Consider the following 27,574-nt stretch of genomic DNA (forward strand, 5'->3'; position numbering starts at 1 on the left):
AAATAAAAACCACGCTTCAAGCTTCTAAGGTGTTAACAACAAAATATGCTTTCAAAAGGAAAAAAAAAGAAAAGAAAAAAAGAACTAGAGGCAGGGAGGTTGACTGATGAACAAGTATTTCTCTGCAACGCTAATGAAGGTAATGTTTGCAGCACACATTATTTGTTTACTCATGTCTTCCTGAGCCCTCCATGAGCCATGGGCGTCAGTCTGCATGAATGGCAAGGAAAACCAGGGACCCTTCCAACTGCAAGTTACAGTAATCACTGTGTCAGTGGAAACAATGACTCACAGGCATGCAACCTGGGATGAGCTGTGGCAGCACCTTACATGTGTCACCAGTGTGTCATGTGACATGGCTGTTGCCATGGTGAAAGCTCCATGTTCAGGAAATGTGTTAAGACTCATAGACGGCACCCAGCCATCCTTCCAGATTTATCCATGCCCACGGATGGATTTTGAAATCTCTCTTTTTTTTATTGCAGATAACATTGTGATTGGCTTCCTGTCTGGGAATCTTACTGGGAGATGCAAGAGGAAAAGAAAGGAAAGTCCCTTGGGAAGGCACAAAGAAAATGAAGTATATTATCCCTAATGTCTGGAGTGGGGGTGGGTCAGGGGAACTCCATCATGCTGAGTTTTTAATCCTTTCCATGAAATGAAAGCAACTCATCCCAAAAGAGGAGGGAAATCAGTCTTATGTTAGTTTACAATTTCCATGCATGACACAAAGGATAAAGACCAGAAAACTCCATCACTTCTTAAGCAGAAGACAGACATCACAGTGTATAAGCACACTGTTTAAGAATGCATAATCCTGACCACGTGAATCTAAACATCCTCCCTATAAACTTTTCTAAACTAAGTCTCCTAAATTTTGAATGCTGTTATCCCACAAAAAGGAGAAACATAGGAAAAGGCTCGCAGCAGTGAGGATGGAATGACTGACAGCCACTGTAGAGGCCTGGTGTACACTAAACTATGGCTGCAGGTATAAAGCACCTGGCCCAAGACACAGACAAGTCTATTCTAGCAAGCTCGGTGTTTAGATAAGAATTTACTATTCTTCATCACCAATAGCTCTGTGTGAGCTTCCCACATTTGAAACTTAGGAAGTGGGTAAAAGAAAATCGCAACATTTCACTTCCAAATGATAAACACAGTTTTGGGAGAAAAAGGCACTTTCAAGTAAGTTCTATAGGAATGTGGATACATACACCAAATGATTCTTCTCACGCTATTGGGGCTGTGGGAAATTTCCAGGATGGCCACAGGACACAAAAATCCAATAAGACCAGAAACAAGGACATACTAAATCCACTAGCACAACAATGTTCATTGCAGCACTATTCACCATAGCAAAGATATGGAACCAACCTAGATGTCCCTCAGTTGATGAGTGGATCACCAAGTTGTGGTATTTGTACACAATGGAATTCTATGCTGCTGTCAGAAAGAATGACATCGCCCCATTTGTTAGGAAATGGAAAGACTTAGAAAAAATCATATTAAGTGAAGTAAGCCAGACTCAAAGGAACTTAGGCTCAATGGTTTCCCTCATTCGTTATAATCAGTAGAAACCTTGGGCTCTACTAGCAGAGATTTGCAATAGAGCAAAATCTTGATACATAAGGACATATAATGTGAAGCTAATTGAAAGGACCTCCAGGATAGTGAAACAAAAGCCATATAATGAATGATTGTTGTCCTTAATGTACTATGTTGTCTCTCATCTCCTTTGCTGTCCCTTGGTTATCTCATATTGGTATAGTATCTCACTTTGTTATCTGATATATTGAATTTATTTGTATTTGGATATTTGAAATTTGATAGGGAAGGGGGGAAAACCAAGACGGGTGGGGGGGTGTGGGGGGGGAGGGAAACGGGTACCAAGACATGTGAAAGGGTATCAATGTATGTGAATTAATGCACCTTCTATCTGGCAAATATCATGTAACCCTTTTACTAATTACAATAAAAAAATAAAAAAGAAAAAAAAAAGAAAAGCTATAAAAAAAATAAAAAAAGAAGAAATTACAGTATACCTGACCAATTAGACTTATTAAAGGACAAAAAAGAAAGTTAATATATCATAAACTGATACTCTTGAATATTTCACATACTTTAATGAGAATACATATATGTATTTTCTTTACAGCCATATATATATATACACACATACATATACAAACATATGTATGTGTAATAGTAGCAGCTGTTTGAAATGTATTTCTCTGTATTTATTTAGTTGTAAGTTAAGACAGAAAATTTTAAAAGTTTAAGTCAAACTTAAGTCCATTAATTAGCTTTGCAAAGAGATCTTACTGATTCAACAGTATTAAATGATTTTATTATAAAAGCAAAAAAAAAAATTCAATAAGAGAGAGGATCGGCTACCAAAAGAGGAGTCTTGAGGCCAAAGAAGACTCAAGAAGGACATAGAAAAGTGCTCTCAAATCTCTGACAAGCTGTCAGGTAGAAGGCATGGTCACTATAGACTCTCAAGGTACCAAAGTGAATAATCAGACAGAAATCCATGATTTGGAGATCTGGACGCAATTTAAGAAAGAACTTTAAAGCCTTGAGGGTTGGTCAAAGGTATAATGGGTTTCCTCAAAGATCCAAGTTCTCCAATCTCAACTTGTTACTCAAACCCAGTCTGGGTTACGCAAATGCATTGAGTCACAACACACAAAATGTAATGTACAACATAGATGGAGTTAGGCAGTATGCTACATTCATCCCTGGAATATAGAATGTCAAGAAATCTATTCATGTAAATGATGTCTATAAACAGAAGAAAATATCCAAATGTACAAATGAAGCTCATATTCTGACATCCTGGATATCCAAGCAAATGTATGTTTTTTTCTTTAGAAGTAATAGGAGAATTAGTAGCTGTTATTTACTGATAATTTACATAATGTTATTCTTCCTGCTTCTCTCTTTAATTCTACAATTACCTGTATTATATGTTATTATTTATATTATAAAACTGAAGAAACTGAGTTACACAGAAAAAATGCCTCCCCCAAGATTATACTGTTACTAATTGACGGCACCAGGATTTAAACAAATTAATTTGGCTAATATCCTGTGTTCTTAAGCATCACATTTAGCTATTGATTACTCAAAAATCTAGACTTTTGTTTTAGCCTTGGATTCTAGAATAAAAAACAAAAACAGATAATCCATGTGCAAAGCTCTCCACATATTTGCCTTTGTGTCCTCTCCTTCCTACCATTCTTATTACAGTATTTGCTTCAGAGAGTCTCAGCTTTTCTGAGTGTCACAATGCCTTGGTTCACACATTCTGGCTTGCTACCAAGCAAAAAGTCTCCTTTATACCCAAGTCAGCTTTATCACAATACTGGAAAAAGATATATACCTGGGGTTAGGTATGATCCTGCAAATCTTTAATCCCAACTGCTCAGGAGGCAGACCACCTTGGTTAAAAAAAGTTAGCGAGTCCCTGTCTCAAAAACAAACCTGTATGGAAGGTCGTGACTGTGATTCTAGCTACTCACGGGGATGGAGGGGGGTTTTTGTCCCGGGCAACCCCAGAAAAAAAAGAAAAAAAGAAAACATGAGATTCTATCTGGAAAATAAACTAAGGCAAAAAGTACTAGGGGCATGCCTCGAGTGGTAGCATGCATAAGGCCCTGAGTTCAAACCACAATCCGGATAAACAAGACACATAAACTGCTTTGTTGAATTGCGACTGACTGGACCAAAACATGAGAAAGGGTATGAAGGTTTGTGAAGTAATGCACCTTCTATCTGGTGGATATAATGTAACCCTTCTATTAATTACAATAAAAGTATATGAAAATAAATAAAAAAAATATTTTTTAAATAAAATAGAACCTCAAAAAAATAAGTCATGAAAGGAGAGAAAGGTAGGAGAAGGGAAGAGAAGGAGGGGAAGAGGAGGGAAAGGAAAGAAAATATTCCTCTTGATTATTCTATCCTTTCTATTTCTATCTTGGTCAGGCTTCCAGCCATCCCTCAGCCACTAGGACATCTGTAGAACTGAGCCCACAGCCACTGCCTTACGCTCCTGTTAAGTACCATTTTCTCCTCACACATACAAGTTCTGAAAATGCCTGGTCCCTACATGTACCCCTCCCTTTTTCTCCTGCTGAGATGTCCTCATCTGTTTTCAAGAGAAAACACTGAAATGTCCCGCGTTTGTGGGGGACAAGACTCCATCCGGACTGTCCAGCCTCATTTCTGAGTTCTCCCAATGGACACATATTATACCTCTCCTCCTGAAGCTCTGTCCTTAGGAGGCTTCAGGAACACAGAGAAGAAAATTCCCCACTTATGACCATGTAACACCACCTCAACAGCATGGCTCTACCCAAAGATCACACAACATGAACAATAATTCCATTTTTTCTTTAAATCTGCAAAACGTTTATTAAATGTTCCATTCAAGCAGAAAGGGTGTATGAGAAATCAGACTTAATGTGCTAATTCTATTTGCTATATACTTTATAATGAATATATTTAAAATAATTATCTTTTTTAAACAACACCCATTTGCGTCTCCTAAGAAGCTTGTCTTAAATACGTGGGTACAGTAAAAAGTACACTGTAGTTCCCACTGGTTTTAAAGAGAATATAGATCTAACCTCAATGGCCTATGTCCACTTCTCTTCTATAATTTGTCTTCTGTTCATCTTTCCACCCAGTCCCACTTCTAACTACTTATTTCTTTTGTGTTCCATAAAGGGAGATGGGGACTCACCCTTAATTGATAAATCATATAGTAGATCTCATCAGAAATGGAAGAGCAAGGGATCTAGGGAGAAGAAAGAGAACACAAGAAATCACCCAATCCTCATCTCAGTTTAACAGTCTATTGCAGAAAACGAGAGCCTGACTCTGAGTCCATAGCTGGCCAAGCCACACTGCCACTAAAAAAAAAAAGAAAAAAAAAAAGGAAGGGTTGCTTTTATTCTTAAAGGAGGAGGGAAAATGCAAATGCTACACTACTGCATAGTAGTAAAAAATTATGTGAAATTCAAATCCCAATGTCTGTACTATTTGACTGGAACTCAGCCACTCCCACTCATTTACATACACAGTCCCCAGGCTGCTAAGAGCCAGAGTGACAGAGGGAAACAGCTGTAACACACCAGGTGACTTACTAGTCTAACAATATTTACAATGTGCCTGGTTCTGGTAAAGGTTTGCCCATCCTTGATCCAGACAGACACCTCAGATCATTCTCCCAAATGCATGTATATGCACAAACTTTTCTTCAGTTATATGTCTTTAAAAAAAAAAAAGTAAAAGTAGGAAAAAAAATCAAAAGGAAATCCCTCTACCTTGCAAGATCAGATAAAAAGCTCCTCCTTTAGTAACAGGGCCAGTGTCTTCTGGCAAATATTCACCCAACAGGCCTCATTTTTCCACGAGCCCAAGGAGTTTCAGTTCTCATTTCCCATGCAATTCTGCAGACTATTTATTAGCCACCTTAAGAGTCAACTAGCCTGATAACTTTTTAAAAGCAGCAACATTATTAATTAAAAAGCTGTCACTACACATGCACAATAACTTTCTTCTATTTTAATATGCATATCCATAGACCGATTATAACAGTGCAGAGAGATTGACAGGAAATGACTGCGTGTAATGGCTCTACAGGAGACACCGCATTGATCAGTAAATAATACACGTTTCTTGAAACCATCTAACTGCATATTTACACTTGTCAACTCTGGTACGCAGTGATGACAGGATTCTTTTACAAACATCTTTGTAAAAATTCTAATACTGATCTTTTAAAATGTATTTTTTAAATATAAATATATATATATATTATATATTGCGAACAGCACCCTTCTGAGGCTCCATCAGCTTTTAAACTTTACTCACCGAACAGTGCCACCTGGAGCCTCCAGTGTGCTGGCGACACATTTTCACATGTATACAAGTCCAACAATTGTGCTGGAATTCTCATTGCCAAGGGCATGGAAACTATCATTGTCTCAACTAGCCAATGAGGAAACTAAGACTAGCAGAGGTAAAGCAGCCAGAGTTACACTATTAGTGAGACCTGTAACTCCCTAAGCTGGCTCTAGTCTATATCTGTATACTAAACCCTTCTTATGTAGTTCACAGTTTATTACCCAAGGTACAATACGATCCTGACCACTTGGGACCATGAAAAGAAACAAATCTTTCCACCCCCACCCCCCGGTCTGAGGGGTGCTAGGTTGGGTCCTCCTCTCATCCCCTAAGTATTGCCCACAGGAGAACGGGAGGGAGAATCTCTAAACCATGTTATCATAAGCCTCCTGGACTATCAGGTATATTGTATTGTGTCAGCTACCATCATTTCCCAAGTCAGTCAAATGAAGCAATGGTGACTATATGGTCCAGAAAGGAAGCTCAAGCCTCTAATCCTTAGAGCCCTAGCACTGCAATGACTGTGATGATGCCAACAGCTGGGGGCTGACAGGCACTAGACCAGAGAGCATGTTAGATCAGCTCCTCCACCCCACACCACGAAGTATTCTTTTTTTTTTCATATATTTTTAATTGTAATTAATAGAAGGGTTACAGTTATATTCGCCCCAGATAGAAGGTGATACCCTTTCTCATGTTTTTGTCCCCCAACAAAGTATTCTTAAAAAAAAAAAATAAAAAGAAAAGGACAGAAAAGAGTACAAAGGACCTCCTTCAAGTCATGAGCCAGAGTCTAGAACTTTCCTGATTTGGGTTTTGATCTTTCTTTTGTTCTTCACTGAATATAATGTAAACAAAAAAACCATAAATGACATCATTTTATCCTCCGTAATTCAAATATGTAAGTTTTTTAAATGCAAAGAGGAAAATTCCCTTTATAATATCCAAATATATGTGATGTTAAGGAAAACAAAAAAAACTGTAATCAAACAGTAGAACTGAAGAGTACACTTCCTGGTGACATTCTCTCCTGAAAGACAGCTGTCTGTGCAGTCCGAGGACAAGGAGATCAAATGAACAAGCAAAGGAGCAAGGCTGGGTCTCCCTGCTGCATGGCCTCTGCTCGTCATGAGGCCTCAGTATTAAGGTCTTCACTTCTTGCACAGCTGAGCTGCTGTTGCTATGTGACTTTCATCCTGAGGTCAAGGAGGAAACTCAATTGCTTAGGCAACCAGCACCAGGGATGTCTACACGTCAAAAGAGGACCAGAAGTCCACTCACACTGAGTGTGGTGGCATGAGCCTGGGAGGCAAGTAGATGGAGAGGAAAAACAAAACAAAACAGCAAATGACAAATGCTTTTTAAAAGAAGTCAGGTATTGTGGCACAAACACACAATCCTAGCTATTCATAAGGTAGAAGTAGTACAGTAGTGTCATAGATTGAGGCCAGCATGGCTAAAAGCAAAAGACCCTACCTGAAAAATATAAATACACAAAATCAAAAAGGTCTGGGACCTTAAGCCAAGGTGCTGTAATAGCTGACTAATAAACACACAGCTATGAACTCAAACTCCATTGCTGCCCTCCTACACATATAACACATATAATATTACATATTATATATAACAAATAATATATAATATATTATATTATATTAACTGTAATTTATATCATATTATAAATATAACCTATAATTTATATTATATTATATGCACTTATTTTATAAATATAACCTATAAATATAATAAATAAAATATATACTAATATATATTTAATATACCAAGATTAAAAATCATATAGTATAATAAAATATGAATAGTATAGTAAAATATATACTATATACTATACTGTACCTATAGTATAGCAAAATAGTAAAAATAGTAACAGTATAATAAACTATTATATGTATATTGGATAAAGCCATTCTTTTATTTTTTTTTCCCAGTCCTAGGGCTTGAACTCAGGTACTAGTACTGTCCTTGGACATTTTTTCTCAAGGCTATTGCTCTGCCACTTGAGCCAGAGCACCTCTTCCAGCTTTTCCTGAGTATGTGGTACTAAGGAATCAAACCTAGGGCTCCGTGCATGCAAGGCACTCTACCACTAGGCTATACTCCCGGCCAAAGCCATTCTCTTTCTATATCACTGGTCTTTTACAAAAACTGTCTGTTGATTAGGCTTCAGTATTAAATAAGTTGGATTTCAAGTTCCTTCATCATGACAAATATGAACTATAGAATCTTCCTGGTAGAATCAAACAAAAGGACTTGAAGATGAGAAAATGAAAGTTTTAAATGGATGAGAGCTTTGGAGCTGACCCTACATGGTGTGAAACCAACTTATTCTTTGCAATTGTGAACACAGGACTCCAACAGTGAACTTCTGCCTCAACAATAAATCCAGAATAATAGTATCCACAACACAGAGGTGCTAGTAAGATTAAATGATAACCAATGCGCGACTTAAGCCAGTACAACCTAATAAATGGTTGCTACCATTGTTGTAAGCATGACTAAAAGCTTGTACAACACGGGAGATATAAATAAGATTCCATTTCACCAGCCTGTTCACATTGCTTAGAAGAAGATGTACACCATTGTGTGGAAAGAGTCTGGATCAGAACAGAACACGGCCAGAGCCTGTTAATTTTGCCATGCTTGACTGAAGTCAACCATATCACCCAACAAACAAGGGCTACACAGCCAATGGCTCACATCTTCACCTGTGGTCACTTGTGGACCAACACACATAATAATAGTCAGCATCCACAGATGAAATTAACATGTGCATTAACTAAGTGATACCCTGAACATGCTAATTGCTCGTTCTTCTTTATAAAGGAATTAAAATGATGGCAATTCTCAATAGCTGCCTGGAAGACTGCCTACAAAGAGAAAATTTCCTTCTCTTAGCCTCTATGTCTCACCAAGTGAATAGAAAACAAGAGTATTTTTGAAGAACAACATGCAATGTAGTCTAAGTTCCTAGAATTTTACATCACGGAAGATAATGTGTGAAATATAATAGTTGAATGCCTTCCTCCCTGGTACTGCTTGCTTCAGAGTATTGATAAAATGCAAGATTAATATGAAAAAGGAAATTGTAAAAAATTTACCCTGCACCGGTCAGCATCTGGCACATGAGGAGAACCCCTCCCTTCGAGAAAGACACTGACAGAGTGAAAGTCTAGCCCCAGTTCTCACACTACCACTTCCTTGCTATGTACAGCCTGGGTTCATGCATAGACAAAAAGGGGGCAAGAAAGCCTCTTTATCTTTTCCAAAGTTACAGAAACTGGAAAAAAAAAAAAAGTAACACCACACTGTCATGTTTCTCACCCAGTACCAGAACCAGAAAAGGGTAAAAGTTAAACAATGCAACAAAGTACATGTTGTTAAAATCCTTGCTGGGTTTTGGGGCATCCATGCCTGTAATCCCAGCACCCCGGAGGCTGAGACATGGGATCCTATGTGTGACGTCAGCATAGCTACACAGTAATACTTTGTCTCAAAAAAACAAAAGGGTTGAGCTGTAGCTCAGTGTTGGAACACTTATCAACATGCCCAATACCCTCAACACCACAAAAGAAAGCAAAACAGAACGCTAATCATGGCACTACCAGATTATTACCAAAATTGTTGCTACTTCACTAATACAACAAACATGGACTGTTCACCAACTGTGTACGTTACATTGCATACATCTGAGCATGTAAAGATGAACTACAAAGACTGCACAGAAACCATTTGCCTTATATATTATACCACTCTATAGTCAAATAAATGGTGAATCTAAAAAAAGTTTCCTAACTGAGGAACAATGATTCTGAGGCCACATCAACACTCAGTAGAAGAATAACAGCAATCAACTAATGATGTCTGCCAGGAAGGAGAAATGGGCAGAGGAAAACCGGGCATGGTGGCTCACACCTATAATCCTAGCTACTGAGGAGGCTGAGATCTGAGGGTAGCAGTTCAAAGCCAGCCTGGGCACTCAAGTCTGTGAGACTCTTATCTCCAATTAACTACCAGAAAACCAGAAGTGGCCCTGTGGCTCAAGAGGTAGGGCGTTAGCCTTACACTGAAGAACTCAGAGACAACACCCAGGCCCAGAGTTCATGTCCCACGACCAGTGAAAAAAGAAAAGAGGAAAAGTAAGTGGTGCAGTGGCTCATGCCTGTAATCCCAGCTACTCAGGAGGCTGAGATCTGAGGATCACAGTTCAAAGACAGCCCAGACACTACAGAAGGAGAGACTCTTACCTCCAATTAATGACTAGAAAATGGGAAATGAGGCTCAAGGGGTAGGGTGGTAGCCTTGAGCTGAAAAGCTCAAGGACAATGCCTAGGCCCAGAGGTAGAGCAGTAGCCTTGAGCTGAAGAGCTCAGGGACAGCACCCAGGCCCAGAGTTCAAGCCTTATGACCCACAAAAACAAAAAAAGAATGCTTGCCAACCTTGATTTAGCAGAGGTTTGCATAGGTGTCATGTCGGAAAAAAAAAAAAAGCCTTCCTGTTACATGAGGAGTGTATAGTCAACTGAAATGTCTAGAAAAATGTGTGTATAATCCCAGAAGAGGCTTATAGAGGTTTGGAAAATATCTACAATCTAAATGCAGATTACCTTTACTGCAAACTTGGATCACAGTTTCAGTCCTAGACTAATTTCCTATATCATAAAACCTATATTCCATTTTATAAATAGCATACACTAGGAATCATAAATTCGGCTAATGCAAAAATTTAACAGGTTTTGTTTTTTTAAAAAAAAGAATAAAAGTCAGAAAACGTAGGTTTAGAGCAAGCATTGGAAGGGACAGAAGGGATTCTTTCTTTAAGATATGTTTTTCCTCTAACTCTACCTCCTTGGGGATATAACTAGAGAAGAAATAAATTTCACAGCTAATATATATGAAGTAACATGTTTAACACCATCCAATGAATTTACATCTACCTACGCCATATAAATTTATCTCACCTAAACTGTCACCCACAACAGAATTCATTAAAACAATGTTATAGCTTTTGAATTAAATGCAATCTTCTAATTGGAATTTAATCTTACAATAGCAATTGGTGGGTTTTCGTTTTTAATTGACAAGTAGAATAAGCCATTCATCTGTCTTACAATTGTGTCTGAAAAATGTTAATAGTGTGTTTGAAAAAGGGACTGGCTTGCTTCCACTGTGAGAGACCAGGATGTAAGACAGAGACTACAAATTCCTTCCTCATCCTCATGGGTACACAGGAAAGAACGAACATTCTCTCACAACCCTGAGTGATTGCTTTTCTAATATACTATGTTACCACCACACAAACATCATGTTAATTTCTGACCTTCATCAGTCCAGACAATGACTTCTACCATTGCTCCTTAGGCCAATTAGCTATGTGGAAAATATTCAGCCAATGAGATTGCCTGTATAAGGTTACAGACTGAAGAGAAAGGCAAAATAAACGCCTTAAAAATACTTGGGAGATAAAATATAAGTTGACACTGTCTTCGCATGCTGGAGCCCAAGTTATACAATCTGATAGGCAGCTGCCAACACTCATAACTGCTTATTAAATCTAGCCTCTCTTTATGGTGTGAGTGAAGATCTGTATTTTTACCAATATTAGGTCCATTGTGTTATGAAAGAGACCAAAATACTTAAGATCATTCACCTCAGCTTATAAGACATATAATGCAGTTTATTAAATTGTTAAAATTACTTTTCAGAGTCAAAATTTCAGGGACTGAAAGTTCAAACACAGCCAAGTGGCTGGGCCTAATGACAGGCTACAGCTCAAGGTGACCCAGAAAGGAGTCTCAACTCACATTCCTGTGCCAGGGTACCCGTTCCATGCACCCCCCCAAAAAAATAAAAGTTATCAACATCTCAAGTTTCATTTAAAAAGCAAAGAATCCCAGACAAAAAGTAGCCCTTTACCAAATCTCAATGAGAAGGGTAGTTTAATTCTGTTTGTAACCCCCACATATTTCTACTTCTTTGTAGTAAGTAAAAAGCTTTAAAAAAAATGTGATTATGAGAAAAATCAAAAGAGAAATTGTGGGCAATTGAGGGACAACAATGTGAGCAATCAGACACAACAATGTCACGTGATGCTTTCACTCTCACTCCTGTTCCACCGTTAGAGGAAATTCACCAGTGCTCCATTATGACACCAAAGCTGAGCCCGACAAGCCAGTAAGTTTGCCATCCCCAGTCAATCTTCTCAGGAACACTCTATGCAAATGCATAGACTGTTATTATCACATTTATTAATAACACTGTGGCTAACAGCCTACTAAATATGCAGCAGACTTAACCACTCTTCACTCTTAGAGTCTCGTGATGTGCATCACCTAGGTACAAATATCAGCAAAAGCATTAGGCCAGGGAAACAGGCAACTCTGATGCCAGCCGGGTAGATTGTGGTATTAAAGTATCACAACCCAGCCCTCAGCCCTCCTTTCTCTCTTTTCTGCCCTCAAGTTAATTTAGTATGCAAGCATGATTATTACCAACATAAATCGAGTACATTACCCATTTTCTGACCTTAAAATTTTTACTGTAATGATCTATTTGTGCAAACCTTTTATCTCATGGATTCATTGTCCTGTGTCTAAGGGAGATGTGTTGTTCTGGCTGCCTGCCCCTGTGACTCTGGCCTGCCCTACCAGGAGGACACTTTCCATGAAATGTTTAGCTCAGAATCAGAGATGGTTTCAAACCTAAAGACTCCAAATTATCAGCTAGCACAATTAATTGGTGCTTCTTTTGATTACTCACCAAATTGTACAGTTCTAAAAAGCACAGGGCTGTGAATGAGCTTTGACACTGAAAGGACTGACTAGTTCTCAGATGTGCAGTGCATAGATTAGGTAAACTATCACAGAGAGGAAGAATGAGTCCTCTGGGCACATTTTAGATGATGTACCTTGAGAACAAAAAGTCCGGGAAGGTTGAAAAATCAGAATATCTGCTCCACTTCACAGTATTTGGGTTACCTTTACTTCCTATTAAAAACACAATAAAGAGTTTCACGACGGTCTGAAAAATACAAAGCACTTCTTTTTGGAGAGGACAAAATGAAGTAGTATTAAGGTAGGTCTAACTGTATGTTTCTCAAAAGATTTTCCTTATAATTCCTGAGACTGATTTTTTTCCAATAGTGGGCCTTACCCAAATGAAATGAATGAGTAAGACGAGCCTAATATTCCATCAACCCATTCATGTGGTTTTGTTCAATTTCATACATCAATTTTATGACAATGAGACTGAGTCACACTCTCAGTACTGAAGATAGAAATGACAGGTAACCCAGAGTCTGGGTTGGGTATTATTTCAATACCTTCAGGGTGCCAACCATTGCTATGAATTCTTATGTATGTATGACTTAAGAATAAGGCTTTGTTGTCGATTTTACCTGGATCTGCAGATCATTCATCAAAGTCTATCACTGGGATAAAACATTGGAAACCCTCAGAAGAGCTTCATGGGGAAGAGAATCATAGGACATGCCCAACCAAGCCCACCCAGAAAAGTGACCGAAGACCTTACACACCCAAGAACACTTCTCTTCAATGCAGACATCCTTGCCATATATTTTGTTGCTAATCATTTCCCTTATTTCTTGCCAATCTTGTAAGGAAGAAAAAAGATTTGATTTTTATCTCCATGTCTAGTTCTGGCAGAAGAGAATGAAAAATACAACTAGAGCCAGGTGCCAGTGCCTCATGCCTGTAATCCTGGCTACTGAGGAGGCTTAGATCTGAGGATCACGGTTCAAAGGCAGTCCAGTCACAAAAGTCCATTAGACTCTTATCGCCAATTAATCACCAGAAAACCACCAGTGGTGCTGTGGTTCAAGGGATGGAATGGTAGATTTGAGCTGAAGAGCTCAGAGATGTATATAATAGTGTCTTCTAGAGACATGTCATCAGAAGAGGTTCACTAAGCTAAATAACCTGGATGTTTTAATCTCCGTAAATGAGATAAACTGGTGAGAACCACCATTTGAGGACCAAATAATAGGGTCCACTGTGGACTAATCCTAGGGACTGGGTTATCCCATTTGTAAACCAGGAAGATTTACACAGCTAGCTTCTAGGACCTCAGTACTGACACAATAGGATTCATGCTTTGTTTTAAAATTAGAAAATTGAAGAAAGAAGTTTTCTGCATGTCACGGGGTCTTCATATGTAATGTTTTCACTTCATGAAAACATTTCACTTCATTGCATAGAATGTTTCTGAATACCAACTCCACTAAGATACATGAGTTTATGTCATGATTCTTATAACCAAATATCATCCAATATAAAACCTCAAAGTAAATGGCTCTCCCTCCCAAACTGACCTCATTCTATGCCAGTTACCACTGAGTGATATCAGAGTTTTCACCCACAACATCTGGCCTCTGTCAATTATTCTTTTACAGGGAAGCTCTTCATTTCTGAGGAATATGATAGATGGATGGTGCCAAATGGGAAAACATATATAACCAGTGAAAATCATGTCCTTAAGAAAAAAAAAATCATTGCTCAGTTAGTTCAATGAATAACCTGATGATATAAGTTGTGATAGAAAAGCACTCCAAATCCAAAGTTTCTTGCCTTGTTGCTTTCTTAAGAGGCCCAAATTGAGGAATGCATGGATGAGGCTCTCTTGATGAGCAGTTTCCCCTGGGATTCAAGATGAAGTAATTATGGCCCACTACAAGATGGCTCACATTCTCAAGTTGTGATAAGACCAAAAAGGAACTTACTCATTCTGGCACATGGTCCATAATTTAGATAGTCTATCATTCAGGTGTGATTAAAACTTTTTGAAAAGAAAAAAAATTTTTCCTGTACCCCTTTATAAGTCCTCAAATCACTGTAGAAATTATCTGAAAAGGTTATTATGTTTAAAAAAGAAAACACACACACACACACACACACACACACACACACACACACACACACACACAGAGCCAACTGTGCCCCTCTGTGCAAAGTGTGAGTCTCGCATGGACAGTGGGCAACTGTCCTGATGGACTGTTTGTCTTAGGAGTTTTCAGATGAATAATCATCAACTTTCACTCACCCTTTTGGCTAGCAGACATCACATCCATCCGTTCATGGCTGACAACAAATCAGAGAAGGGGTCAAAGCCTTCACCATTGCCAAAATGTCTCGTTTGGAAACTGGAATTGTCAGCAGAAGCTTCTGGGCCACTGAAACACATAAAAAATATTTTGTACAAATAACTAAGATGTAAACCACCACTTCCTTAAACTTGAAAACAGTAAGACAGACATAGACTTGAAAGGTAGGGGAAACACCGTTCCAACAAGGGGGTATCAGAACATCCCGCCAACTGCTGCCAAGTAAGTACCGGAAACAGTCTTTTCAGAGACACTTACCAATGGCTTCTTTTTTTAAAAATAAATATTTGGCATTACTGTACTTAAAAAAATTATTCACTTATTTAGTGTTGTTGGGCCTTGTGCATGCTAAAGAAGTACTCTACCACTGACTTCTATACAGTTGCTGAAAGGGTGTTATTTGTACCAAAGACTTAAAATCTTTGAGTATTTCAAATGTATCATGTCCTATTATAAAGGACTCAGATAAGTAGCTGTGTTATATCTTATACAGACAAACACACCCTTTCTTATAAAGTATCTTTTTTGGAGGCTGAAACAGGGATAATGTTAAGTACTCATGATTAAACTCACTTATTCATATATTTAATTAATCATCTATGTATCTATCCATTCAAATCGTTTTAATAACAGTAATAGTAAAATTAGTAAGACTGATTTTTCTTCTCCAAAATGATCCTGCTGCATTTTGAAAATGGTTACAATCTCTAGAAGGATCAGCATCCATGCCGATATTGCATAGAGGAGGAATACACTGACCAAGGCTTGAAGTTAAAAAGTTTGAATTCTGGACTCAGTCTTATTACCATTTAGAGGTGTGGCCAAAGGAAAACAAGTCAGCATCTCAAGGTTTTAATCTCTTTACCTGGAAGGTCAGGCATTAAGTAAAACTCACTAAGTCCCACCCATTTTCACACACTCCTCTGTGTTCTGAAGCATGCTTACTCTAAATGACCTCAACTATCAACTTCTCTTTAAGTTGCCTGATTAAAAGACCAGGAATTTGTTCTAGGCAGATCTACCATTTCTCAATACCAAAGATGAGCTGTGGGTAGGTGGTTCTCTAAGTACTTAGAAGAACTCTCACCATGGCCCACTATATCCACTGTTGGTGAGCTGTCACTTAGTGGGTGATGCCACCTCTTAGATGCCCATACAAAAGTCCCATTCCTTTCCAGGGAGCTCAGCTCCAGCTCCTCTGGAAATCTGTCCAAATGTGTCCTAGATCAGTTTGTCTTAAACTTCAGAGTGCAGAAGCAACACTTGAGCTGAAAGATGACAGATCCTGAGACATTCTTTGAGAGACTGATTAATTCTGGAGTGGGCCTGAGAGTCTGTATTTCTAGCAAACTACCAGACTATTTCTAGCAAACTACTAGGCTATTTCTGCCTAACACAGGTCATGTTTTGAGCCCAAATGACAAGCCCCATTCTCCAATTATCATACAGACCTGAGACCCAAAAAGCTCTTCCAAGACTCAGAGAGCTCCCCCCCACCCCCGCCAAAGCTGTGAAGTCTATGACACAAAAGAAAAACAAAAACAAACAAACAAACTAAAAACCCAGGATTCCATGTTCCTCCATCCTTGGGATAAAATTCACACTTCATTCCACTACAGAATTTGATCATTCTCTCCTTCCTCAATATGGCCACACGCCACCAACCCAATCTCTCACTGTGGCCGGTACAGAGCTAGCAGACACTCATGCTTAAACAAGCAAAGGATTTCCTGCCTCAGGGTTGGTTTAGTTGAATGGGCTCTCCTATTCCTAGGGTACACAACAGTTTACCCTTCCTCATTGGGTGCTAAGTAGGAAATCACTAGGAAAGTTCTGAATTGCCTGCCCACCTGCTTAAGCTCAGTCTCCACTTGCTATCAGCTGCATTCACCCATTTGCATCCCCAGGAGCTCTTGACTTAACCTTAGAACTTTGCCCTTGTTTAATGCCCATTTTCCCACTAGACCACAGGCCCCTAAGGTAAAGAAATTCTGCTTTGTTCATCATGCAGCCCCCGCCCCCACAATTTCAGGATAAGGATTGGCTCATAGCAGGCTCCCTGCCACTGCAATCTTTTGAAAGATTCACTTCAACAAAAGAATCAAAAATCCAATTATCAACAACCTCTAAACATGCTGTTTATTGAAACTAGGCCTAAAATGTTATTTCGGGGATTTTCAACCATTAGTTCATGCACAAGAGTTCTCAGTAGACTCTATTAGTGCAAACTTAATGTTCAGATAAGAACACCAAGACAAGAGAGAGTTTTAGTGTCTTGTGTATCTAAAAGTTGCTTTCATTAGAAGTCCCAGTTTTTCCAGCTATTATTGCAAACATTCTAAGGGCCTATCTCATGCTAGACACCCCTCTGACTCACCCTTGCTCAAGTGAGTTTTGGCTGTGAGACTGTGTGGAAGACACTTAACCTTTCTAAATACAGGCTTTTTTTCCCACAGGGAAAGATGGCAGTAGGGAAGAAGGTTAAGTGCAAAATGGTAGTATTAGACAAGGAGGGGGATAAGCTAGAAAATGCCTACTTTCTCAGGGAAGGACATGATGATATTGGATAAATGCTCACACAGCCATCTCCCAACCTCCCCACCCAGGTTTCCAGCTTCTAACTCAACAAACAAATGCAATATGGTAGATTTCTCTTTAGGGAAAGTCCAGAATTTGTCAGAGATAGTAGCTACATTTTTTAAGTTTCCATTAAAACATAACAAAAACAAAACAACAACAACAAAAATAACAGAAAGAAACAAACCACCACCACAACACTTCACAACCTCTGACACAAATGATTGCTGAGGTTCCTCTCTTGGCTGCAGTTCTGTGATTCTAGAGCAAATCAAACACACTTAAAAAGAGATACAAGTGAAAACACAGGAAAACACAAACAAGACTCAGCAGATATCTCTGGGAAGATCATTCTAAAAGAACTCTCGAAAGCAAGTTTGGGAAGGAGTTAGAAGACTGGGTGGTAAGAAAAAGGCACTCCAGGATATCTGAGTAGCTATTAAAAGGCTAGTGCAGTAAGTAAGCAAAACACCAAAAGGGCACAGCCAGCAATAAGACATGGGAGAGGTCCTTTGCGTAAGGAATTGGAGCAGGGGCCAGTAGAAACATAAACTGATCATGCAATGCTCCGGGACCTTTCTCAGTAGGACCGTCTCATTTGACTTGTAATGTAATAATGTGTCCAGACATACTCAAAAATAAAGGACCAATCCCCAAAGTGTGGTTTGTGAAGCATTTTTTGTTTTCCTGCGTATTTTGTTAAGAACCCCATAGACAAGGAAAGATTGGATTCTATCTTCATGCAGCTCCCAAACTACTTAACTACTCAGAGCTCTAGAAATGAAATATATAGGAACTGCAGTAAAGATAGAGATACCTAAATAAATTATCCACAACACAGCCCACAGGCAAAAGCTGTCTACCTAGAATTGTATACCCAGACAAACTATCTCTCAAAACTAACTGTGAAATAAGAGCTTTTCAGACAAAAAGAAGTTTGTTGTCCCTCTATAAGGAGGACATTCAAAAGATTTATTTCGGGACTAAGAAAATGATTTGGGGAGAAAAGTTCTCCAGTTGGAAAAAAAAATAAAAAGGAACAGAGCCAAAATAACAGAGTTAATGTGTGAGTAAACAAATAAATGCATTAAGCAAACCATGTACAGGTCTCAAATAGAAAAACATATAAAAGCTGGCAACACCAGATGGGCTTCCACCCAAGCTTGCTTTATGTACACTGCAACCATATCAATCAAAAGCAGGCCAGCCTAGAAATGCAGATTCCACCCTCCACAGCCCAGGTTTCCCAGAGATCTGTATGTAAGCAGGCATGCCAAAGGTCTGAGGGCCACTACCTTGTCCTCAGGGAGTCACTGGGGCTCTGACCTCAGACGTCCAGGCAGCCTTTGCTCTGTTCCACTTCCCTGCAGCCCCAAGAGTGTTCTGGCCCAGGAAGGCAGCAGTAACCCTGCCTCGAACCTGCTAATCAAGAGCCACAATAAATTAAAAGCCCATTAAAATATTTTTGAGAAAAGTCTCCAAGTGCTGAAACATTAATTGTGCCACATCCAATCTGTTTTCCTAGAGATTTGAAAAGCCAGATTACCATCCAGGGGGTCATTAGAAAGAATGAAGCTTTCTCCCTTTTCAATTTACATATTTTAAAAATGCATACATTCTGGCAGTGGTCACTAAGTCCTTTCCAGGGCTTTCCAAACCCTATGGCTACTTCCAATACCACCAGCTAGCCACAGGAAAAGAAGCCCAGAATACCACAGTAGCAGGCTTTGTTTTTTAAAAGCAAAAGGAACCAAAAGCCCAGGGCCTGTGGTTACAAAACAGCTCCAGGGAAAACAGGTAGACGCAGCAACAAAACAACAGTGATGTTTTCTTGTTTTGTTCTCCCCTGTTTATTTTTCCCTGAAGCAATCTCTGCTTGGTACAAAAGTCTGCAGGGAGCTGGAAAGAGCAGCTGTGGTTCCCTGAGGCCAGGACCTAGCAATCAAGTTGTTTACCAAACACTGCCAAGCACTGGGAAACAACAACAGCTCAGGCAGTGTTTGCATCTATTTTTCAAAACAGCCCTCACCCCCAAAGCCCAAAGCCTGCCTCTATACTGGAACTTCCCTGCAAGGCTGGGAGGAGAAAGAGGAAATTAGGATTCTGACACTCCCCCCTCTTCACCCCGCAACTCTCCCTAGGAATCCATGATTCCATCTATGATGAAGAAAGCCTATTCTGAAAAGGGAGCCTTGGAGGTCTGCAGAATCTCAAGCAATAGATTGAGATCCAGGGGCACTTTCAAGGATGCTACCAGTAGAAGATGTCTTTTGATCAGGGTACAGCCACTCGTTGGCATCCAACATCTTAATCAGGCACCAGTCTCCAGGAAGGTTTATAAAACAAAGATGTTTAGGATCCTCCCTTGATTTCTCACTCAGCAGCTCCAAGATAAAGTCTGCACATTTCTAGCAAGTTTCCAGGCAATCATGGTGCCACTTGGAAAACCACTGCTCTAAAGTCATGTGCTTTCCAGCCAAGAAGGTCTAGGAACATGTTTTCCTCCAGGACTTCTCCTGCATGAGATGCAAAAGCATTCCCAGAATACAATGCATGCCAGGGTTTTCCATTTGCTTCTGCAGATGCTCTGCCTACCACACCCTGCCCTGTTCTGGTTCCTTTGGCTACTAGTTGGGTTCAACCAGTGATCCACTTTTATCTCAAGATACTATGGAAAACAGGGTACCCACTCCCTTGGCTGTCTCCACTTTTGCTGACACTGCAGAGTAATAAGTGCCTCTAACAGGCCACAATTCTTCCCAGTATCCTTGAGAGGAAAGTTCAAATTAACATGTTGTCCAGAGAAATGCCCTTCACATGAGAATGTAAAATCTGGAAATTTACACACAAAGAAATGTTTATGGTTGTTGTTGATTATGGGGCTTGAACTCAGGGCCAGGGCACTGTCCCTGAGCTTCTTTGTGCTCAAGACTAGAGCGCTACCACTTGAGCCACAGTACCACTTCCAGTTTTTGAGTGGCTAACTGTAGATAAGAGTCTCACAGGGACTTTTCTCCCCAGGCTGGCTTTGGGCCACTATTCTCAGATCGCAGCCTCCTGAGTAGCTAGGACTACAAGGCATGAGCTACCAGCAGCTAGGTTAAAATTCTCTTTGTAACAAGAGGGGTTGAGGGGAGGGAAACTGGGAGAAAAACATCAGAATGGGTATCAATGTTCAAGAAATAATGTACCCACTACCTGACAAATGTAACTATAACCCCTCTTTACATCACTCCAACAATAAAATACAATTGAAAAAAATCTGTTTGTATATATACAAGCACACAAGTATGCACAAGCCCAGCTGATGGCTCATTCCTGTATTCCTAGCTCCTCAGGAGGCTGAGATGTGATGAAGCCAAGCCTGGTCAGGAAAGATCACGTTATCCTTGAGCATTAAAGCCCAGGAATAATCTCTAGGCCCTGAGTTCAAGCTCCAGGACGAACCTCTACACACACGTCCAGAACATACACATAGATGATTGAGATAGATAGATAGATATCTATATATACATAGCTATATAGATCCAGGTAAATCAGACTAGTCAGACAGAAGATCAGGAGCTCCACAGTTAATTAAGGTCATCTCCCGGTGTTCATACACATTTCAAGTCCCACATCCCAAAGGTGAAGGGTCCTACCTCATCTAATGGATTACACAAGCTGATAAGAAAGGAACATGTTTGTGAGAGGTTCAATCATTCTAATTTACTAACTTAGTTTCCTTTGTGCCAATGGCACCAAAATAGAAAGGGAACAGCAGTGGGTGGAGCAGACTCCATCACCAACTCCTGTGAATAACTTTCTGACAACGCTGAACCCAGTACAAAAAGCACAAGGTATGCCTCATGCCAATCTGCCTCGATTAATAAAGCTTGGAACAGAAGAACAAAAAATAACACTATTTCAAAGGCAATAACAACTCCAAAGAACCCTAAATAAGTTATCTGTATGAGCCCAAGTATTAACAATCCTAGTTAAAAAAAAAAAAAGTCGGCCGGGAGTTTGGCCTAGTGGTTAAAGTGCCTGCCTAGCATGCATGAAGACCCGGGTTCGATTCCTTGATACCACATACATAGAAAAAAGCCAGAAGTGGTGCTGAGGCTCAAGGAGAAAGTCCAAGGACAGTGCTCAAGCCCTGAGCTCAAGCCCAGGGCTGGCAAAAAAAAAAAAAAAAAAAAAAAAAAGTCATCAAATTCACCAAAAAGGATCACTCCACGGTGTGGTTTAGGACTCATCTCTGTTAGACTAAATTCCCTAAAACTAATTGTGATGACTTTTACCAACATTCACTGGGAAGATTTCCTCTGACTCACCCAGAGGACTTACTAGCATTCGTGCTCAAAAACAAGTTTGTTTGTTTGTTTTTAAGTAGAATGCATGAGGAATATGGTTTCTCTGTAATTGCTTTTCTAGTTCACTGAGACTCAACCAGAAACATTTTTGGTTTCCCTCCCTCCACTCCTCTCTCTCTCTTTCCCTTCTCTCCTCTCCCTTTGACACCTTCTCTCTCTTTCTTCTTCTCTTCCCTCTCTCATCTGCCCTTTGCATTCTCTGTCTCTTGTCTCTCTCCATGTGTGTGTCTCTCTCTCTTCAGAAAACTCCCTTTAAAGCCTGGAGGCAGGTGAATTGTTCTCAACAACTGCATCTACTGCAATCCACCGACCTGGGACCCAGCCCTGCTATAGAGAAGACTAACCTAACTGCCACCTCTGCCCTCAACAGACATGAGCCAGACCAGCTCCTTCACTGCCTGGTATCCCAGATCCCAATTCTCAGGGAAGGAAATGCCATTCACCTTTGTCTGGGCCTCCACCCTCCTGCCCAGTCTCCTAATGAATCTGAGACTTGCCTGTTTCCTTACCTATATCCCTTTCCTCCTTTTCAGAAGCCATGTGTTCCAACACCTCCTAGAATCTCACTGGAGTGAGATTACCACTCTGCCCACAGAGTACCTTGCCTATCACCTACCTACAAGGAAAACAGCATTTCCTTCCTTCACATCCTGTCCTTCACAGGCCTCCTCTCCATCACCACGTGTAAAGGGACCGTTGCTCCCACCCCACTGCACAACTTTCACCTCTAAATGTCAAGGACACTCAACTACACACACTTGAGAATTTTAATATCTGCTGCACAATTTCTATCTTTAGGATGCTCAGTTCTACTAGGCACAGAAGACAGTACTTTCAGTGCCATGCCCAAGGCTCATAGCAGGACTGACAGGAATGAGGCACTTATCTGAGGCACTCAGATAAGTGAATACATATGTGATCTTTACACCCTTTCGAAAAGCTTCTTACACACAGGAAAAGCACTGCAGGGATTAAAAAATGTAAGAATATGGATTGCAGAACTAATTGCCTAGGTTCGGTTCTAGCTCTGCTAGTCAGTGGCTGTGAGCCTGATTAGTTCCTCTGTACTTGAAAAGTGGAGTAAGGTTTATCCATGGACAGAAAGGAATTTTTCAGTTGTTCTGAGTTTCTTGTGAAAGGTCCCCCACATGTCCTATTGGAGGATTGGTTCTCAGTTGATGGGTTTTTCCTAAGTGCCTGCATCCAATCCTAAGGACTCTGAGCTAGTCAAAAGCATTCATCACTTATCAGGATTCATAATAGGAGAGTGCTATTTAGAGGTAGGGGAAAGTATGAGGTAAGGTCTAGAAAGAGGAAGTAGGTAACTGAAGGTGTATCCTGGGAAAATCTCTTTTCTCTCCTATCCCTTCTTTTTTCTCTCCTCACTTTGTTTTTTCTCCTTCCTGTCCACCATGATGTAAGCTGGTTTCCTATGTACCGCATATGCTTGACTGAAATGTTCAGTCATGCTACAACCACCAAAATTGAACCAGCCAACCATGGACTTTAACGGTGAATCAAAAAAACAACAAATAAAGCCAAAACAACCCTTTCCACCTTTAACTGTTTCAGGTATTTCTCATAGTGGCAAAAAAATCTGAATAACACGTTAGTGGAAATCTCTGCTACTCCTTCCACATCTTAAGCAGAACCAAAATGTGAGTCTCGCCATCTCACAGACTGACTCCATCTCAAAAATCTTGAATCTAGAAGCCTGTTTTCTGACTCAGAGTCACCCAAAGAGCTACCAGGGCCAGTTCCTCCAAGATACACACCATTACCAATTGAGGTGACACCATCTAAGATCACACTGTGGTAACCACACCCTAAAAATCCCTGTATCATTTAGGACATCCTTGTTTTTGCTCTGGATCTGCTGTTTTAACCATTCAGTCCTCTTGCTAGAGTGAGGGGTGGCAGGGACTGGACAAGTCCATGTCAAAAATCCTAGACAATGATAGGATAACACCAGAGATACAGAGGTCACTGGGGGTGATTTTCCTAGAGCTTGCTTAGTTGGAAACCAGTCTATGACAACTGGCTCTTTAAGAGTCAGGAAGGGCCAAATGCCACTGATTATTTACCTGTAATCCTAGCTACTCAGTAGGTTGAGGACTGTGGTTCAAACTTAACCCAGGCACAAAAGTCTGTGAAAGGCTTACCTCTAATTAACCCCCCAAAAGACAGAAGGGCAACTGTGGTTCAAGTGGTCAAATGCTAGACTTGAGCTACACAACCTCTAGGTCTGAGTTTAGGCCCAAGGACCAGAACCCAAAAAAGAATTGTAAGAGGTCCAGATGCTGTTGGCTCATACCTATAATCCTAACCACTTAAGAGGCTGAAACTGAGAGGATTGCAGTTTAAGGCCCAGTAATGCAGAAAAGTTCATAAGACCCCTTCTCTCAATCCAAACTTGGATGCAGTGTCATGTACTCATCATCTAAGCTATGTGGGAGGCTGAAATTAGGAAGATTGTGTTTCCAGCCCAGCCCAACTACACAGACTCCATCCCAATGAAGGGAAAGTGAGAGTGGTGGCATGTCTCTGTTGTTCCACCAACATGTCTAAAACAGGAAGATCGTGATTCAGATACACACCAAGATAGAACAAGCGACCTTATTCTAAAAATAAGTAGCAAAAAACAAGACTGAAGGAATGGCTCAGTGGCAGAACACCTGCATTGCAAGTTTCAGGCTGAGTTGAATCCCAGAACTTCCAAAAAGAAACGAGGGAAAGAAAAAGAAGCTAGATATGGTGATACACACCTAAAATTTCAGATCTCGGAAGATTGAGGATGAGCATCTCAAGTTCAAGACCAGCCTGCCACAGTGACACATTAAAGACAAAACAAAAGGATCATAAAAGTTCTGCAAGTGCATCTTGATGATGGAGCTCTGGCCTAGGACACAGAATACCCAAGGTTTCATCCACAGCACCATAGGAAATAGGGGGAATCATGGGACCTCCAGACTGCAGCTTACAAATACCTCCCACTCATGGTTTCCCGTGGTTCAATTCAATGGCACAAAGTTACGAGTCTCCCATTCTCACTGGTGAGCTGGGTTGAGCAGGGCAATGATGTCCCTGTCCCTGAGGCCCAGGGGAGCCCAGGCAACTCCCTTGAAGAACAGGCAAGTGAGCACAGAGCTGGCTGCCATCTGCGTTCTTTATAAGGTTTTTGTGGTAAACATGTTTACTCTCTTCTGATTGGCTAGGCTTATCATGAGCAAGTATTTTGTTTTGAGTCTTGCTCTATAAACATGTTTATTTGAGGGGAGAGCTTCTTTTGATAGCTAGCACACTTATTTTTCACACTTTTTAAATTCAAAACATATTTTCCACAGCCTGTGGTAAACAAGTCAAGGTGGTAAACAATTATATTATTTCATTTCACACACTGGGAAATGAGGCTAGGCCTTTATTCAGAGGCCTGAACAAGGGGACAGAGCACCAGAACTCTATCAGATGAGAACACTAAAAAGCACAAATTAAATGGTGGGCTGGCAGACACTGGGAGCATCACACACCAGCCTCAGTTTCCCCAACAAGAACACAGGCCTCAAAGGTTGTCTTGTGAATTTACAGGATCTAAACATGCTGTGAAAGAGTTATATAACTAGCATAGATATAACTGATTTTACTAAAGGGGGAATTTAAAAAAAAATATGTCAAAGCAGGAGGAAACCAACTAGGACATAGTATTAATTACAACTCTTTTGGGACTTGTTTTATGTGATGATTTCTGTTGGCTTTGCAATTAGGAAAAGCCTGGTGGCTTTGAATGTGAAAATTAAAATCCTTTCCCAAATGAGAAAGGAGAATTAGAGTTAAGAGAAAGGCATAAGGAATGAAATATCTATAGGAAAACCAATGACCCTCGAGAGCTGGGAGTTTGGCCTAGTGGTAGAGCACTTGCCTAGCATGCACAAAGACTGGGGTTCGATTCCTAGGTACCACATACATAGAAAAAAGCCGAAAGTGGTGCTAAGGCTCAAGTGGTAGAGCTCTAGCCTTGAGAAAGTCCAAGGACAGTGCTCAGGCCCTGAGTTAAAGCTTTCCTCAAGGCAAGTGCTCTACCACTTGAGTCACAGCACCACTTCTGACTTTTTCTGTGTATATGGTACCAAGGAATTGAACCCAGTGCTTCATGCATGATAAGCAAGCACTCTATCCTTAGGCCATACTCCCAGCCCTTATTTTTTAAAAAACAAACAAGTCAAAAATCAACAAACCAAATTACCAAGATTAGCATTGTCAAAATGTCATACCATATTATGTTCCTCAGCTACTGAACAATATTTCAATTGCAGGCAAAGCAACCATTCCAGGCATACAACATACAGGAAAAATGCAGGCAGACAGACAGACTTGTTCCTATCAGTCTAACAAGCCCCAGGGATATTCTAGATGGAAGTCAGAAGAGCCAACAGCATTCAAAGGCAGGCTTTTTTTTCCCCAAAAAACATTCAAATTGTCTCACTTGTTAAGAAAGAGAACCATGAGGAGTAAATTCCCAGGTAGTTTTAGCAGAAGGGTAAAAGATGACCCAGGGACAACCATGCATATGACAAATTAGTAGTAAGAGACGCGTTTCCCCCAGCTTTGCAACAACTATTTGAGACCATGTTAAGTTAGCGAGCATCTCCAAGCCTGGGTTAAACCGCTTATAAAATGGCAGCCTCGAATCTCATCTTCTTGAACAACAGCCTGTCACCCATTTTATGCCACAAATGGAAAGCATCATTTCAGAGGTTAACCACGAATTCCAGGCAACAAGCATCAATAAAATAATTGGGGTGGTGTGAAATGACCCCCCACAGAATCCAAGTTTCCACAACTTAAAAAGAGACAGAAAGGAAATTTTCAACCGATGCAACTCGAGTCATCAAGCCCACTTTAGCCCTGGGCTGTCTGGGCAGACAGGTGACTCAGTGGGAAAGGGTTTCCCAGCCAGCCATTCTCTGACCCATGGCCTCAAAGCAATTTTTCCTCTGTCTTTTTAAAACAGAAAAAGTACATGACTAATGAAATGATTGAAGGAGGAACTTCCAGACAATTTTTACAAACTAAAAAAATAAAAATGAAGACAGTAAGTAGATAAGAAACAGAAAAAGAAGAAAAGACAAAAAAAACAACAAAAAAAAAACTAGGTCACCAAGTACCCAGGGTCTGATGAGGAGGAAGACTGCATTCTGGGTAGGGATGGTGTGGTTTGGGAATATCTCAGGGGGCCGGCGGAACCAACGTGTTAAGGCAATATCACCAAGGAAAAGTGTCAAGAGATTCAAAACAGTGAACTATTTATTGTAAACAGAAAGATAAGGGACATTGCTTTCACTGGAATGCCTAGCAAAGAAGAGAGACTTTGAGATATTTTCCTGCAACCACCCAACTCTGAGATAAGATAATGCATAGGAGCCTTACTTTACATACTGCCTGCTGGGTCCTCTACCCTGCCTTGCTACCCTTCCTCCTGCTACATCCTCCATGACATCAGGAAACACCAGTCTTACAGGCAGGGAAACAGAGGCCGGAGAAGGTGAGCAACCTAAGTCTTCTCCTTTCATACTGAATAGTATGCCCCTCTTCC

The 27,574-nt window shown here is 40.2% G+C and overlaps 1 protein-coding gene across 1 annotated transcript in view; it reads right to left on the reverse strand.

Annotated features, from left to right (window-relative positions):
• Positions 1-27,574, reverse strand: part of Foxp1 (forkhead box P1) — a 574,139-nt gene that overhangs the window by 476,328 nt on the left and 70,237 nt on the right. The window contains exon 2 of the mRNA XM_090323968.1: positions 14,992-15,121. The gene's annotated coding sequence lies outside the window, so the exon portion shown is untranslated. The remainder of the gene's footprint in view (positions 1-14,991; positions 15,122-27,574) is intronic.

This window comes from Megascapheus bottae, chromosome 2 (assembly GCF_031878675.1).
Source record: "Megascapheus bottae isolate mThoBot1 chromosome 2, mThoBot2.hap1, whole genome shotgun sequence".
Classification (NCBI taxonomy): domain Eukaryota; kingdom Metazoa; phylum Chordata; class Mammalia; order Rodentia; family Geomyidae; genus Megascapheus; species Megascapheus bottae.